Source organism: Peromyscus californicus, unplaced genomic scaffold, assembly GCF_007827085.1.
Source record: "Peromyscus californicus insignis strain IS unplaced genomic scaffold, ASM782708v3 Scaffold_7__1_contigs__length_154581171, whole genome shotgun sequence".
Classification (NCBI taxonomy): domain Eukaryota; kingdom Metazoa; phylum Chordata; class Mammalia; order Rodentia; family Cricetidae; genus Peromyscus; species Peromyscus californicus.
The window spans coordinates 44,872,376-44,884,394 of record NW_026294595.1 but is presented as its reverse complement, the minus strand read 5'-3'; the positions used below and the strand labels follow the sequence as shown (position 1 = coordinate 44,884,394).

Sequence of the window (12,019 nt, the reverse complement as noted above, 5' to 3'; positions counted from 1 at the left end):
AAAATAATAAAATATTCCAATAATCAAGCAAATTTTAGTTTATTTCCATATTAATGAAACAGAGATTACTGATTAGAAATGATTTTAGCAATGTAATAAAAAAGAAAAGCTTCAATATAACATCTTTCTGGGTATATCTTCTGTCTAGTTAAATACATCTTTTAGGAAGCAAAATCTTGGCCTAATAGAACAAAAACTTTTATAGTTAGCTTACAATTTGGGAATGGAAAATTCAAGAACTTTCTGGAAAATCTGACAATCTTTCTGTTTAAGTATTTCAGTCAAATATGATATACTTGAATGGAAAAAGAGTAGTAAATGTAAAAAACAAAAGTAAAGAAGAAAGTCGCGAGAAACATGTGGGTCCTAAAATGACCAACTCTGGACATAAATGTCTATATTCATTTTGTCATCTCAATAAAATCCCAACAGGTTTCTTAGACCCAATCTTCTATTATCTGAGTATTTAGTGACTCAATATTTAATGAATATTTCATTAAGCTTATATCATGAAGTTAGGTTTTTATTTCCTTTCTAAAAATCTCATAATGGACATATTATGGATTTCATTGCTATAATGGTTATTATAATAACTTTTAATACAGTTTAGACAATATTTGAATAATTTTATAGTTTGAATGACACAAAAATAAATACTTTAATTTGGTATATGTCTGTGTTCATTAATTTACTAGATTGTATTAATCTTTAATGACTGAAATAGATCTTTTAAAATATACCCCCACAACAGACTGCTGGCAATGGTCGAGATACAGCCTGAACTGACCTACTCTGGTGATGGGATCGCCAAACACCCTAATTGTCATGCTAGAAAACCCATCCACCTACTGAGGGATCTGGATGCAGAGATCCATGGCTAAGCCCCCGGGTGGATCTCTGGGAGTCCAATTAGCGAGAATGAGGAGGGTTTATATGAGCGAGAATTGTTGAGACCAAGGTTGAATGAAGCACAGGGACAAATAGCCAAACGAATGGAAACACATGAACTATGAACCAATGGCTGAGGGGTCACCAACTGGATCAGGCCCTCTGAATGGGTGAGACAGTTGATTGGCTTGATCTGTTTGGGAGGCATCCAGGCAGTGGGACCGGGTCCTGTGCTCATTGCATGAGTTGGCTGTTTGAAACCTGGGGCCTATACAGGATTGCTTGGCTTGGCCTGGGAGGAGGGGACTGGACCTACCTGGACTGAGTCTACCAGGTTGATCTCAGTCCACGGGGGAGGCTTTGCCCTGGAGGAGGTGGGAATGGGGGGTGGGCTGGGGGGAAGGTGAGGGGGGCCGGAGCGGGGAAAACAAGGGAATCCGTGGCTGATATGTAGAACTGAATTGTATTGCAAAATAAAAATAAAAAATTTAAAAAAAAAGAAAATAATGCTGCCTGACTTTTGTCTTATGGAGATAAAATATAGAAATTTTCATAGTTTATATATTATATAAAATATAGTTTTTATAGAAAAACTTATAGGCATTTTATGTAAATCTGCATAAAAAGATGTAAACTTGTGGCAAACAAGTTCTAGGAACTGAATAAACTTGAAGTGCTTAAGGTTTAAAATGAGAATTAAGAACTCTTGTATGATGTTAGTGGTGGGGTAATCTGAGGTGGTTTCACTAAAAAGAGAAATAGTTTAGCACTTTGTGATACAGTCTTCATTTAAAACTTTTAACATGCTCAGTCCTAACTAAAGAACCGATAAAAATTTGAGCAGATTTGTAGCAAAACATCCACAGCAGCATTACTTCTAATAGTGGAAACAAGTCAAAACATTATGCAGTTATTAAAGTGGCACTCTGCATAACAACTATTAGAAAACAATTATGGAAGGGAAGCATGTAGACTATAATTTTTCTATGCTATGTTCATTCTAGTTTTCATTTTAATAAATTGGCTTCTATTAAAAAACAGAAAGAAAGTAAAAATATCTGGTTATGTTTAATGTTAGGGATAATGAATATTTCACATCTTCATTTAATGTGTTCTCTTATATATTTTCGAAATTGTTCACAATAACCCTGTGTTTTTGTTTAAAATCTATATTATTTGTTTAAAGTTTGAAAAACCAAATAGTCAAATCATATTTTCAATAATTCTAAAATGAAGTTGTGCTTTTTAAGTTTCACTTTTAATATATTAATGACTAGTTAATATGTAGAAGACATGAAATATAAGTATAATGTTATCCATATAGATTTGTTCAGATTGGAAAGGGAAAAGGTTAAAACTACATTAAGTTTCATTGTTTATCTGTTTATACATAGCTTATATAGATCTAAATACTTTTCAAGTTGGTATTATTCAGTTTGAGAGAACATTTACGGTACTTAGAGAATAATTCTTAATAATCGTTCTAGCAGGAGGCCATTTCTCAATTACCCTTTGTATTTGGCAGCTCCTGTTCCCATGGATTCTAAGAGACTTCCAGTGGTGTGGAGTTAAAGAATAAGCCAGGTCCATGCTCTCTTAAGTGCCTATTTACATGATGATGAGGGTCTTCATAGAAGATGAGGCAGTTATCAGCCTGTTGATGAGCTACATGTTTTAATTTTTTTTTAAGTATACTTGTCTTCTCTCGGTTAAAAACTGAAGCTTGGTTTTCTTCACATTTTTCAAAACTGATATGCATCTTATTTCCTAAGAATTTCATTGGGAATCCAAATTATGGTCTTTGAATAGTTTTCTTTCAAACATGATTTCTTCATATGGGAATAAAACTCACAATTTTAATATCATTACCATCCTATTCTAGCCAATTTAGTTGACTCCTATTTACTTATTCAAAAATCAACAAATGGAAAATTATTTCCTTAAGCTTAATGTAAATTTTATTCATTTTATTCTTTACAGCAAATAGCTTACAGTAGTGAAAGAAATAGAAGTTATTAGACCTTTAAAGGACTATTTTGGAGTCTTACAAGAAACCAATGTAAAAATGGATTTAAAGAGTAACTCTTCGAGACATAAAACTAAACTGTGAGCAAGTCAATCAACTCATAGATCAGTGCCTTATTCAGCCATAATCAGAGAAGTTTCCTCTTGAGAATAAATACAGAGACCCACAGCTATACAATATGAAGAGAAAGAGAGAGAGACAAAGACAAGGAGAGACAGAGAGGGACAGAGACAGAGAGGGAGGGAGGGAGGGGGAGAGACTTTGAACACAGAGCTCTAAGTGGGATTTCTCAGACAAACAAAGTCCATAATTCAGAGTTCAGGAAATCCCACAGAAGAAAAGGCAGAAATAGTGTAAGAGCAGGCTGTGATGGAGGACAGCAGGAGTACAAGCCCCACTAAATAAACTGAGCAAAGCTCATATGAACTCCAGGAGAGTGAAGCAGTAAGCTCAGGGTCCGAATGGGTGTGCATCAGGCCCTCTGCATATATATTAGTTTTCAGTTTAGTGTTTTTATGGTAATCCTGAGGGTGTCTTGTGCCTTCTCTTGGGCTCTTTTCCTTTGGTTGGTTTGCTTTGTTCAGCTTCTATGTAGTGGCTTTTGTTTGATCTTATTATAATTTATTTTGTTAGATTTGGTTGTCACCCCTTAGAAGCCGGCTCTTTTCTAATGAGAGTCAGAAAGGGAGTGGATCCAATGGGAGAGGAGGTGGGGTTGAGGAGGAGCAGGGAGGGAAACTAATCAGGATATATTGTATGAGAAAAGAATCTATTTTCAATAAAAGGGAAATTTTTTTAAAGAAAGAAAGAAAAGACTAGAAAGGAGGCAGGCAAGCAGGTGAGAAAAGACAGAGAGACAGACAGAAAGAAAAAAAAAAGAAAAAGGCTTGCAAATCACCTAGTAAATTTCAGCATGCGGTCACTGAGCACATCATCTTGGGAACTCTTTTTGCGATTATTTGTTTTCTCTTTAAAAGATGGTGTCTGCTTTGTTCCGATGAAAATCTGAACACAGCCTAGTGTTCTGTAGTTTGTTTATTAGCTTCTAATTCCCTATCTGTGAGGATATCCAAGGTGTGCCCTGATGTACCCAAAGAAAACTTGTTAATGTCTGATTTTTTTTTAATCTTCTTAATCTTAACCCTTTTCTTTACATTTGGGTCTTATCTCTTCCCTGAATGGCACTTATGATCAAAGGTCTACTGATGCAAGCACACTGTATCCTCTGTCTAGCCACGGAGAGGAGAATTCAGATACTGAAATCAAATACGCTTTTACTGATATAATAAAAGGTTTGTTTTTCTTGACTTGAGGACTATACAAGCAGAGGTCGAACTCTGAAGATCTGAGACAGGATTTTTAGCCTAGAATTGTGAGAGGCTGAGCAATAGATTGATCTGCAGAAATATCAGCTTTGCTCATGAAATCCAGAATGGTGTCTAGAATTATTCCTAACCTCTGTCCAGGAACATAAGCTGGTGGATTCACAGGAGGTGGCAAAAGCTTAAGCCCATTACAAAGGTAATTTGAAGTTTCACTTTTAGTTGTCTGCTGGTTGTTGAACTTCAAGTTTACCTTCATTAAATTAGATAATGCAACTCATGGGTTATTTCTGGACAACTGCTCTTCTCAGTGAAATGGAAATCGATGAAAAATTAAGAGGCTTACTTATAAAACAGGAAATAAAAAGTGCATATAAAATTTCAGAAAACCAGCTCTTAATTGCATGGGTAGTTTACCAGCTGGTGAGGATTAGCAGGTAGGACAAATCTATTCACTGTAGTTACTTGCTATATTATTTAACTCTTTCCTGATGGAAAGCTAGTTTGTGTTGAGAAGGTTTTCTTGTAATTTCTATAAGCCAACACAATCTCTACTAGAAAATAGAAAATCTTTTTTGATTTTGATGGCTAACTGGGGTTTGCTGCTGCTGTTCTGTTAGCCCTATAGAGAAAGGGAGACTTGGGCATTGGGTTTCCTTCTAGCTGCCTGAGAAATCACATCAATAATGTCATGCCAAAGAAGGAAGTTATAAGTGCCTTACTGTTGTAATAGAGCAGAGTTTGCATCCTTACCTCCACGTCACAAAAGTCATTATTCAAGTATGTAGCAAGCACCAAATGAATGGCACGTCCTTCTGTTACAATTGCAGAATTTAAGTAAGCAAATCAAATATCTGCCTTTATGTACATTAATATAGTGTTCATATTTAAGAGTAGTGAATTTCATATATACAGAAGTATTTATATTTCACCTAGGATGACCAGGCACAAAATTGAATGAAGAATAATCATGAATCTCAGTGATGAGATGTTCAAAGGATTGCTAAATGGGTATGATCATATCACCATGGCTGCCTTCTCACGTGTTTGTAAGGCTGCAGATGTCAGGGGTGGAGGTATCACAAAGACTGACTGAAACAGCAATAACAAAATAACAGTGAAACCTTATATAATTTCTACTCTGTGTCAGGTACTGTTTTAGGCATTCTATGTGCCAAATGTGATAGGCACTTTGGGGCAGAGTTGATAATTAGGAGGATAGGTATGATCACATATATCAGAATGTGATTTGGAATCACTAAAATGTTTTTGGCAAAAGCAAGATCAGAATTCCAATATATGCTTTAGAGACCTCTCTCTGGCAGAAGTCAAGGATGGCATGGAAAGAAACAAGATGTTGGGCAGAGCAATCCAATGGAAGTTCTTCCATCAGACAATAAGGAACAAAGGCCCAATGAAAGAAAAAGTCCCCATGAATACAACACAAATGATTCTATGATGTTTCAGCATATATACTAGACTCTCTATCTATAAACAGTATATCACTGGTAAGAAAGTGGAAGGAACTACATATGAAACTTAAAATTTTGTAAATGGACACACATGATCTAAAAGGATGGTAAGAAAAAAATAAAAATCCATTTCCCATCTTTACTTTGTGATAGTATGATCAGAATACTTAGATAGCAGATCTTGAACATCTAGGTAGCCTTTTCTTAGGACTTAGTATAAATGTGGGGTTTTTTAGAAGCTATTGTTTGATTGGAATAATATTTAACCACATAACATAAAGGTTATTTTATAATAAAGTATTTGGATCGTCCAGTTAAGTGTGACCCTGAAGGAGGCTCCAAAAGCTCAGATATAATAGCATGCATATTAGAAATGCTTTATGATGCATTTAATTTCCTTAGGAAACTAATGTAATTGGGGTAAATAAGAGGCCAAAGCACAGCTAACTCCATACTGATAAACGGCATTGGAGGTGGCTTTATTCTCAGTGTAAAATCCAAACAATAAGTGGAATCTCATCAGTCTTGAGGTGCAATCAGTTCACAGAGGCACTTCCTGCATTCTGATTTATGTTTCGCTGTAATTTTATGGCTTATGAGTCGATGTTTAATCAGTAGAGCTGTTAACTAACACTACGCAATGGTTTATCATTAGAATTCCTTTGTAAACTCCAACATAAATATGATGACAATTTGAAGCAAACACCTCCCACTTAAAGTATTTGGTTTTTCAAGGATGCTTGATTGGCCTCAAGCTGCTGAATGCAATAATAACATTTGAAGTCAGAGCATACTCAGTTACTAGAAGTATCTAGCTGAAATCTATTTGCTTCCATGACCTAAAAAAAAGTGTTAGTTTCCCAGAGCATTCCAACCTCTATTATGTGTTAGTTCTTGAGGAAGACATTATTTATTTTTGTTGTCAAGTATTATTTTGATGAATGCATGCAGCATCACATAAAGCTGACAACTCATAAAAATGAATAAATAAATGATACTAGTAAAACAGTCAAATCAGTTTCTTATTATCAAAACATTGATATTTGTATTTTATACTTTTTTGTTCTGGTTTATAATAAAATAAACAAATCATCATGATGATTCTGATAGTAAGATAATCAATATAAGAAACACCACCGCACTTTAGAGTTATGAAAAGTTACTGCTTCTCTTTTCTTCTAAACCTTAAGTAGATCTAATTATTAGTCCCATGCTATGGATTTTAAAAAAATGTGGATTAGAGCATTTTGGTGATTTAGCCATATTTCCATACTAGGAGCCAACATCAGTTGCTTGATTCTAAACTCAATATTGTTACCCTTCTATGTGTTTTACATTGCTTAATTACAATGCCAGATTAAATGGTATGTTGTTATTAAATGCATGTTGTTATTAAATATCAATTCCAAATGTACTTGTTTGCAGCTAGTTCTGCTAACTATGGCAAGTGGTAGTGGCCTTTATTACTGTGTTGCTATTTGGATTATAGTGAAATTATTTTGACTGGGGACAAGGGAACAGTTAAAGAAAAATTTTAAGATCTGTGGGTGGGGGCATCCTGTTTCTTTTCAAAGAATGACCAAAAGTAAGTACCACATAGCTGGACAAAGTAATCCACGCCTGAGATCCCCATATGCAGATGGCTGAGGCAGTAGGATCACTATGAGTCTGAGAAAAGTTGGGGTATCTAGTGAGACTCTGTTTGTAAGAAAAAAAAAACAAAATTAAAATAGCATGTTATTGGGAGTAGCTGCCAACAGAAAATGAACTCCATGTTTGTTTGCTGTGTGTGTGTGTGTGTGTGTGTGTGTGTGTGTGTGTGTGTCTGTGTGTGTGTGTACTCATGCACCCATGTACATGGTTGCTCTTTGTTTTCTTTGGGTATATTTTGTTTTATTGATTTTTTCATTTTTTTGGCTTTGTTTGACTTTTTTAATTTTTTATTGTTTTTTCCTCGACAGGAGAAGAGAGGAGGGGGAGAAGGGGAGGGGAGGGGAGGGGAGAGAAGGGGAAGGGAGAGGAGGAGGGAGAGAGAGAGAGAGAGAGAGAGAGAGAGAACAAGAACAGGAAGCTGGGTGCAGGAGGAAAATCTTGGAGAACGTTGGGGAGGAGAGAATATGATCAACATAGAATAGCAAGAAACCATAGGATGGTTTGGAGAGAGAAAAGGAAAAGGAGAAATGATGCAATTAGATTATAATCTCATAATTAAAGAAAAGACAAAAAGATAATCAGAAAACATATTATGAAAAATTGTTTTAGAAACCACGATGCTGTTTTTGCTGTGTTCTAAACATTTTTAGATCATTTACAAAGTAGAGATAAAATTTATCTCTACTTTGAAATGTAGTTTAAATGTCTGAAAAGTTGCTCATAAAATACTTGTTAGTTTTGAAGATGTTTTCAGTTTAAATTAACCCATGAAACAGGAATGATGAAGATATAAATGTCTATTACAATAACAGAAATAATTTTAAGTAAAGATTACATATATGTAATTATCAAACTTCTTTTATGCTTTTAAAATGTTGAACTACTTTAAAACTTTCTATGAAAACTTGATCTATTCTAATACTTTTCCTGTTTCACTTATTTTTGATGTACAATATATTTAATCCCTGAAAGCTTGCCACATATGAATAATCCCTTACTAACATTTGGAAAACTCTCCCAATTAAAACAAAGTATCTATGTTAAAAAAATGTGTTTGGGGTGTTTTTTTTTAAATTAAATGATATTGAGTCTATTTTACTTTATTTCTATGTTTTTGTTCACAAGATCAATTATTTTCTATCATTTGATTCTTTTAAGTATCTTATTATGAATAGGAAATACTAGTAAAACATCCTTACTCAGTTCTGTGATTATTTCATGGATGATGTATACAATTTCTAATTAAATCCTAAATATATTTAATACTCAGATGATTAATACTTTACCTTTTCTATTTATTTATTCTAGGATTCCTATTTTAAGTTTCTTTTTTCAATCTGTTCTCAATCTTCTGGTGATCACTTCCTATCTCATGATTTTAAATATTATTTATATGCTAATGATTCCCAAATTTATACTAAGGTTCCAGATAACTTCCTGAATTCTAGTGTCCCACAGCAATTACTGAACTGATGTCTCTACCTGAATACGTAATCTGTGCTTCAAATATGACCATGAAAACTGGGCTTCTATTCTTTTTCACTGAGCAGGGACTGCCCACCTGACTGTTGTCCCTATTGCAGTTAATGAATACTCTATCATTCTATGTCTTTAGGAGAAACTTTTGAAAGTCACATTTGATTCTTTTGGGAAGTAAGGATTAGCAACAGGTATAAAATCTACTCCTTTAATTATTCTGGGAAGAGGTAGCACAGTTAGATCTCTGTGTAAACACATCATTGAAATTCCTAGTACAACAATTGGTATTTACTAGCAGAAGGTGGTCCTTCTTCAGAATGATTTCAGAGGGATGTGCCTAGTTTATCTAGAATACCTAGGTTAAAAAATATGTGATTTATGCCAGGCAGTGGTGGTGCACGCTGTTAATCCCAGCACACGGGAGGCAGAGGCAGGTGGATCTCTGTGAGTTTGAGGCCAGCCTGGGCTACAGAGTGAGTTCCAGGAAAGGCACCAAAGATACACAGAGAAACTCTGTCTCTAAAAAAACAAAACAAAACAAACAAAACAAAACAAAACAGAAAAAGGATTCACGGGAAAGACATCTTAGGTTATATATTTAATCAGATAGAGAAAATGCTTCATAACTGAAATGACTTCTATACAAGCAATATTTCATATGGGTTTGTGTAAATTAAAACTAGAGCTTGTGCTTAAACATGAAAAGAGGATGTTACAAAGAGCTGTGCAGACAGCACACAGCTTTGAAGGAAATACTGTTTCGCTTATGTCTCGCTGGTGCTTGGATGTATGTTTTATTGGAAAAAATTACAAAGGGCAGGAATAATAATTTGTCTTGAGTAGGCTTTGATAGATATTCTGATATTTTTTTCTCATTTTCCACATCTGAGAGTCAGGACATCCTACTAAATCTACCTTCCAATATATCCTCACATGCTCTTGCAAAGCTACTACCACCATTGATGTTTCTATCTTAATCTCCTAAGTGACAGGTGGATTTTGTACTTGACTTCACTCATTCTATATTTTACGTAGAAGAAGTTTTTATATAGAGGAACCCTTCCTTAGTCTAAGCAATCCAAATCTTACGTTTCTGAGTTCACGTTCTTTTTCCTTAATTGTAAAGAACATGTGACTTATTATTGATTCACCCCTTAGCTTTTTCAATCTCATCCTCTACTTTTCCATCTCAAATTAGACTACTAAAGCCACAGTGGATGTCTTATTCACTGGCCAGACAGATTTTCATATCAAAATATCTGCACTTACTGATGCTTCAAGCTGGCTTTCTGCATGACATGTCTGCTGTCTCATTTCTAGAGCTTAAATTCAATGTTGTTGCTTTATTTTTTTTTCTCTTAGAAAGGTCTCCATTGGGGATCTTAATAAAAGATTCCATACTGTTGGTACAATTATAACATCAATATTTCCCATCTATCTTCCCTGATTTCGTTTACAATAGTAATTGACACTGTTTAGTACCTGCTGAATAAGAGGAAAATCATGCATGTACTGGAAACCTAGCCAACTACTCAGTATTAACAAAGTCATGGATCCTGGAGGAGAACCTACAACAACCTTTTACTAAACCAGCATAATCCCTAACTACATTATATATATGTGTCATTGTATCCACTGATAAGTGTAGTCCTTACCCTTCATGAAGAGAACTTCTCTTTGCAACAGAGACCATTTTAGATAATCACAACAAATCAAAATACCAACTTGTTGAGCCAATCCCAATAGATACATATACACAAGAACTTCTGCACCTGAGTTCAGGGATCCTTGCAGAAGAGTGGGCAGAAAGATTATGTTTTCCAGAAAAGTCAGAAGCGACATTCACCAAGTCTCACTATCATGGATGCCTAAACATGTGCTGAACAAGGGCAGCAGCAGTAGACATGCCAAAGCAGACAAGAAAAGCACATGAGACTTCAACCCTACACAAATAACTACAGGCAACTAAAGAATTCTGAGGGTGGGAAAAATAGTCTTCCCCAGGGAAGACAATACAAACCACGTACCCAATTTCAAATGGTCAGCCCTGAAACATGCACACAAGTATCATGATACAGACTGAGCAGATTAGATAGGAATATGTATGTTTATACATATACCTACATATATGAAACAACAATTAATCAAAGAGGCCATGAGTTTGAAAGAGAGCAAGGAGGCAAATGTATGGGAGGCTTTGGAGGGAGGAAAGGGAAACAGAAATGATGAAATGATTAAAAATATACAACATATATTTTCCTTACTTATAATTATTATTTGTCTCCCTCCACTAAAATGCAAGTTCCTATAGGGAAGAACTTTTAATCATTTGTTATTTATTAATAAGTCAGTTTTTTATTTTAGAAAAGTGCTTGATCTTATATGTGTGTGTGTAAAATAACTGCTTCATATGTCAGTCATTTAATTTCAATTTTATTACAGGTAAGCCTAGATTTTATTATGTGCATTGTAGCCATTTGACATTATTTGTGAACAGAAGTCCCAAGAAATAAGGAAACTGCATCAAAGAAAGTGCAAGTCTGAGTGACTGATTAGAAAGTCATTATTACTGGGAGTTTCAAAGTTACAGATTTAAAGCCAAATTACCTTGAGATACCTTTAGCCATCTTAATAGTCATTCATTGTCCACTTCTGCATCTGAATTGACATCCTTGTGACTACCATCTGAAACATTATGGGTTTTATAAACCTAACAGACCAACAGACTCTAGCAATCCAAAAACTCAGAATGTCGTCAGACAGTATCTGAAGCCTCTAGCAGAGACGTCTCTGCTCTCCCCTAACCCGCCTACCTGATGTTTCCACCACTGTATTTGAAAATGCCTTGGTTCATGACTTCCTTGTGTTCTGTAATTAAAAAAAAAATTTATAAATTGGTTGCTACAGTGGAACACTGTGTTTTGGGTAGCCTGAATCCATGTTCCTGAGGCATAGTCATTCATATTTGAATCCAGAACAGAATCTTTTTTATTCCCACTTAGGTGAGAGTTGGTTTTACAAGGATAGTTTAAAATTAATTATATGATATAGTTCATATTTCTTTCCAAGTGTTGATTTTTGTGTGTATTGATTTGTAAGAACTTTCTGCATTATTAGATGTATCTTAAGTTGCAGTTTACCTCCAAAGATGCTGTTCTCCCACCACCATCCCCAAGTTA

General features: G+C 34.9%; 1 protein-coding gene across 17 annotated transcripts in view; it reads right to left on the bottom strand.

Annotated features, from left to right (window-relative positions):
• B3galt1 (beta-1,3-galactosyltransferase 1) overlaps positions 1-12,019 on the bottom strand; it is a 568,919-nt gene that overhangs the window by 351,102 nt on the left and 205,798 nt on the right. The gene's annotated exons all lie outside the window — the stretch shown is intronic.